The sequence below is a fragment of the Gymnoscopelus microlampas genome (genome assembly GCF_963454915.1).
Source record: "Gymnoscopelus microlampas genome assembly, chromosome: 7".
In the NCBI taxonomy this organism is placed as follows: Eukaryota; Metazoa; Chordata; class Actinopteri; order Myctophiformes; family Myctophidae; genus Gymnoscopelus; species Gymnoscopelus microlampas.
The window spans coordinates 42,207,646-42,214,252 of record NC_139944.1 but is presented as its reverse complement, the minus strand read 5'-3'; positions in this window follow the sequence as shown (position 1 = coordinate 42,214,252).

The following is a 6,607-nucleotide window of genomic DNA, read 5'->3' as shown; positions in this document are numbered from 1 at the left end:
ATGTGACGACGTGGTCTGCCCGCCTGCACGCCCGCACGCCAGCCGGTCCTCCTTTAAGCCAATTTTAATATAGGATTGACATGGTCTTTTGACGACACGTCGACACTTTTTTTGAAAGTACGCAATTTGTGTCATCTATCTATCTATATATATACATTTCTAAACCCAAAACCCCCCAAAAAAAACTGCCACTGTGTGGGACTAAACACAAAAACAACATATCAATGTCACTAACAAGACACGCCACAACGTGCAGAATTACTACGCGCAGTCTGTAGGCCACTTCATACTGCTCAGCACACATCTGCCCCCTCGCAGCATAATTAATTGCGGCCAACACAAACTCACAACATTACAGTCGGCCATGTTGTTCCTTAGCGTCATCGCCGACCACCGCCCAACGAGACCCAAGTGAGGTCAGACAACACACTCCATATTTGGGCATAGCTCCATTGGGAACATCTCCTATTATGGCTTTATATATTATAGAGACCAACAAACACAAAGCACCGCGCAGCGGATAGGGGGGAGGGGCGCGCAGCGCCCCGACCCTCTAGTACAATACAATATAAAATGTTTGATGAAATATATAGCCTTTTTTTAGGTTCTTAAGGTAACTCCTGCGTTTTGGGTGACCCATAGTTCCCTCGATGAGCTGACATCCTAGACGACACAGAGTGGGTTCAAACAGCTTTAATGTTTGGACGTAGGCCTAAGCGTATTATGTGTGACGAGTGGAGAACTCCTTCCGCCCTGTGAATGTCTGCTTTAGTCAACTTGGTCAGGTAGCGGCTCGGGAAAAGCTCTCTTTCAGACTTATTGACAAAGTAAACAGCTACCTGTTAAAATGGGAGAAGTGGGAGGCACACACACCGGAGGCACTGTTTAAATGTGACCAGAGCTGACTCATGTCTGAACTGTACTTTCCTTTGTTTAAATAACAAAACAAAAAACCCAAGAGCTCCACAGTCTGTCGATGCTTTCAAGAGAGGACTAAAGACTTTCCTTTTTAATAAAGCATTCGGTTTTTACCCCCTAGGTTTTCTATGCCCCCCTTGCTTTTTTAATTGTTTTTAAACCGTCCTTTTTTAGATGTTTTTAAAGGTTTTTATTCTGTACTGTAGCACTTTGAGATTTGTTTCAAATGTAAAGTGCAATATAAAGGAAATTATTATCGCCTTATTATTTCTATGTTGTTTTATTTTTCTTGTTTTATTTCTTGTTCCCTTTTGTTTTATTATGTGTTACTTTCTTTTTTTTTTGCTTTCTTTGCTTGCTTCTTCTAAAACGTTGCAAATGTCCTTGATGTAACTTGATGGAAAATTGAAAAGCATGCAATACAAATATTTATCATTAAAAAAAAGCATGTACTGTATGTTGTTGGCCGCATGCACTTGCATAATGCATATAGTAAACATTGTGTGGGCTAAATAGCTGGATATTTCATGGCAGGATTGTCTCTAATAGCATCATATATACTCAAAGCCAAGTATGTTGATAATGTGTCTTTAAATAATATAATGTTCTTCATCACAGCATCATGAAGTACGAGGAGGCACACCCAAATAATACTTATACACTGTCTGATGCAGTCATTGCAAACTGTGTGTGTCTCTCCCTTTGTCCCTGTCTGTGTCCAGTGACACACATGCTCGTTCATCTTACTTTAAGTCAGTGGTTCTCAACCTGTGGGTCGGTACCCCCAGAGGGGTCGCCACATGATTTTGGGGGAGTCCTCAGATCATAGTGAAGTGACAATTTAAGGACTTTTAAGACCTTTTAAATACCTTAAAAAGAAAGAGAAGAAAAAAGACCATTACTGCATCAAAAGTAATCAACAAACTTTGGCCAAATTGTATAAGAAAGAGGCAAATAGTGTGAAAATAGCTGATCTACAAGTTCACAAGCTTGTGAGCTTGTTTTCACAATATTTATCTGTGGAACGGAACTAAATGTAATACCTAAACTCCTACATTCCAAGTGCTTGTCAGGATGGGGTCCCCAGTTCAAATATGATTATTTGGGGGGTCGCGGCCTGAAAAGGTTGAGAACCACTGCTGTAAGTGGGGTATACATGTATACCCCATGTATTGTCATATCGACATGTTGTCATGTTATGTGGACTTGAACTGAATAACCCTGTGCGCTGCCATGCAGGCTTCTGTCCATTTCCTGTTCAGCTGGTCCGGTGTACCAGTTTAATCCAGTTTGATTTTATGTGGACCGACTGAACCGGTTAATGTCATTATGAGACATGCTGGCAAGTAAAAAATAGTCTACAACAGCAACCGACGACGACACCATGTTTACTTACTGACGACACTAAATCCATCTGGTATTGCATTAGTAACAGCAATATATGACAATTTGATTAACATTATTATTATTATTACTCTCCGCCAGGAGAGTATTGTTATCACTGCGTTTTCACTTTCTAAACATGACACACCGATTGGTCAAGCCTCACGTGACACGTGAAATACTGTGATCTGATTGGCTAGTGACGCCACCGGGCCTATATATACATGGCATCACTCTGACAGTGTCTCCGCCACTGTCAGAGTGAGGTAAGACGGGAACCATGAAATAGCTGCATGGCTGATACATAATTGGCAGATAGGACAGATAGGACATTTATATAGACAGGAGGGATATGACATAGGACACTTATACAGACAGGAGGGATAGGACACTCACACAGACAGAACGGAAGAGGACACTTACCCAGACAGGTTGGATAGGACACTTACATATACAAGAGGGATAGCGACCTATAAATACATGTGTCACTGTGATAAGCCAGATTCCAATACCGAAAATCCGGCCACTAGCTCACTCCCAGACCTTCGAACCGGAAGTAGTCAAGTAGTCGCGGTCCAATTGTTCCTATCTGTCTTATTGGACAGATAGGACAGATAGGACACTTATATAGACAGGAGGGATATGACACTTACATAGACAGGACGGATAGGACAGGAGGGATAGGACACTTACACAGAATGAACGGAAGAGGACACTTACCCAGACAGGATGGATAGGACACTTACATATACAAGAGGGATAGCGACCTTCGCGACCTTCGAACCAACACAAGTCTTCTGGCGGAGAGTTGTGCTCCGAGGAGCACTTTTTCTAGTTATTATTATTATTACTTTGTTTACAAATGGGGTGCACCAGCCCTCGTTGGGAATGAACATCAAGCCGGGCTGCATGTGGAGGGTTCTGTAGGCCAGTGGTTTTCAACCTTTTCAGGCCAGGCCCCCCAAAATGATCATATTTGAACTGGGGAGCCAGTGAAAATAGCAGAGCTTGTAGATTAAAAAAAAAATCCTCTTTCTTATATTATATTCTTTTTTCATTTAATTTCTTTTTTTGTATTAAAAGGGTCTTACATTGTCACTTTACTGTCATCTGGGCCCCCCAAAGTCATGTAGGGAGTAGGGACCCCCTGGGGGTCCTGACCCACAGGTTGAGAACCACTGCTGTAGGTGACTCAGTGGTAGTGTGTAACACATGCAATGCAACATGCATGTAGTAGGCTACATTTGGGTACATACATACAGTACATGGTAACCTATTTCCCCTGTAAGACTATACTAGCAGAAATAGCAGAACACTTACTCGACCTGACAGGAATGCAATACTCATCTGTCATCTGTTATTATCCTTATTATAATACTTATTATTACCAGCATCTGTAATACATAGTTAGCCTGGCTCCAGGCCCTGAATCGCTAGCCACGCCCATAACATTTTTTTTCTGGGGATTCAGGCTGAATAATGGAGTGAAACTAAATGAAAATTCAGGCTGAGTGTCAGGCTAATAATACATAGTTAGAGATCTAATCAACGGCTGCCTTAGATCTTAACAATAACTATATGAATTTTCTTGTCTGGCTGCCTCAACACAGCCCATCCCTTACGGGACACATTTTAAAGAACACAGTATCTCCAGTGCCAACATCTGACACCAAAATAATAAACAAAATAACTAAATACCACATACTGACTCTGATCAAAAGCACAGATAGTTAGTCTAATTTTCAACCTAGAGAGAGAGAGAGAGAGAGAGAGAGAGAGAGAGAGAGAGAGAGAGAGATAGAGAACAAACAGAAGACAGACTTGAATGTTAACTTAGACTATAGTGATATACATAATATACAACACAAAGAACTCAAAGCTATAGGTACAGTAACTCTCTCTCTAGGTTGTCCTCGGACGAGCCCTACGATCATCTTGATCCTCCATACATCTGACCATAGCTCACCAGTACTTTCCACCCCTGCATCTTTCTTCAGTACGTCCACATAGGTACAGTAGGTGTAGGACACTCTCATGATTGATGTCAGTGTGTTGCTTCTAGTTGTGTGCCGATATATTGTCCCGCGAGATATCGCGATATGTTTTCGGGACGATATGTATCGTTTTGGCGTTTAAAAAATAAATAAATAAATATATATAATTATTAAAAAATAAAATTAAAAAATGCAATAATAATAATAATGCAAAAACAGAAGTATTTGTTTCCATTTGCTTCCCCCCCCCATATATTTTCATATTAAAAAAAGTGCCATATATCGTATCATATCGATATCGTGAGCACAATATCGTGTATCGTATCGCGAAAATTAGTGTATCGGCACACCCCTAGTTGCTTCCCACAGCAAATGTTTGCTTGTTGGGAGCTTCTGGTGTCTATGGCAGTGACCAGCCAGCCTCACTCTCCTGGTGGCTGTCTTGTCACGTACCCTTGGTAGCCCCCCATACGTGCTTGTTGGTAACATGCTCATTCTGGTTGGTGTTTAGTATCGTTCATTGCATCAGATTTCTGTATAGGACAGGCTTCAGGGTCCAGCATTCACAACCATTTAGGGGAACAGACTCTACCCTCCACAGAGATTAAGCTGCTGAACTTGATATGTCGTGGGAGCCTGGACTTCCACACTCGAATATTCTGATTCTGATAGCGTTTCCTTACTTGCCCATGAGCCCAGGTATTTGAAGTCACTGATTTTCTTTTTCTTTCTTGCCGAGTGCCTCCTGTCGTTGCTATATTGATGTCCTATTGTCACGCTATAAACATAATATTGGTGTATTTTTTGTCACAGATTATTTGCAGATAGTGTTAGCCTAATAGCATAATTGCCTGACTCTCTTTTTGGTCAAATTCACATTTTTGCCTAGATCTACTCCTAAAACTGCTGCATCATTGTGCCTTATTGCCTATGTCCTAAGCCAATCAGAATGCTTGTTACATTCCAAAATGACTTAGGCAGAAAGTGATTTAATGTCAACTTTTTGACTTGGGCAGAAATTATTTTTAATGTAACAAGCATTCTCATAGGCTGAGAACATTGGCAATAAGGCAGGATGAATCAGCAGTGTTTGGAGAGTAGAGTTGCAGATATAAATAAAGGAAGATAAACATGACTTGGTCAAAATGAGTTTTTTACTTTCTGCCTAAGTCATCTAGGTGACTTAGGCAGAAAGTGATTTTTACCAGGTTGCAAAACCTGGTCTACATCTACACTCGCTAGTCCTGACTTTTGCGTCAGTTTTTCCAAATTGGCTGGTTCTTTAGCCAATGAGGGCTCAATGTTCTCTCAGAATATGGGATCTAAAGACGACCCACAATACTGTGTTCGGCCACTGTATGTAACTCTATGGTAAGTGGCGCTGTTGCTCAATGTCCTCTCAGAATATGGGATCTAAAAACGTTGCCATGTTTAGTGAGAGAAATAAGCAACCATATGGGATCTAAAAACGTTGCCATGTTTAGTGAGAGAAATAAGCAACCTGGTATAATATGACTGTGTCATATCTTGTTTTTGTTTTGTCTGTCTGTCCTGATATGATGAAATGTGTCCTCATGCATTTAATCTGATATATTAGGAGCAGTGGGCAAGAGCCTTGAGGGAGCAGTTAGGGGTTAAGTGTGTTGCTCAGGGACACTTTGACACATAGACCAGGGCAGAGGGGTGAACCCGGGGACCTTCTGTTTCCCAGGTGGCATCTCTACCCATTCATCTATGGCTTCCCCATATCATCAACATCTGTGTATTTACTTGTAAAACCTAAAGAATGGATGTAACCTATTCTTTCCCTTCAATTGTATTCCTAAATCTAAGCTCAAATGGCGATATCAGCTTACCTGAGTTCTTTATGCATTTCATCTCTTGTATGGAAGTCTATATGTGTCTGAAACCTGAGTGTTGCCCTTTAAATGCTCAGTATGTTCATTCTATTTTCTTTCTTTCTTTTCTTTCACCTTTATTTATTCAGGAAGGTCAATTGAGAAGCATGAGCTCACTTCGGGACTCTCCCTAGGCTGGCAGAGGGAGAGTTGCGCCCAGGATTACAAGCTTAGGCATTGGCACTGTGAAAAATAGGGTTACAAAATCGTGGGATAAAAAATTAGGAAGGCCAGATCCCAGAGTGTTCCTCACAAGTTTTTTAAAGCGATCAAGTGAAATCAAGTTCTCCAGTTCCACAGTGAGGGGCATAGTAACAAAAGGCTGTTGGTCTGCTTTTTAACCATAAGAATGCGATCTCAACTGCATGTATCACCAAGTATCTTTTCTTGTCAACAAACATTCAGGTGACTCCA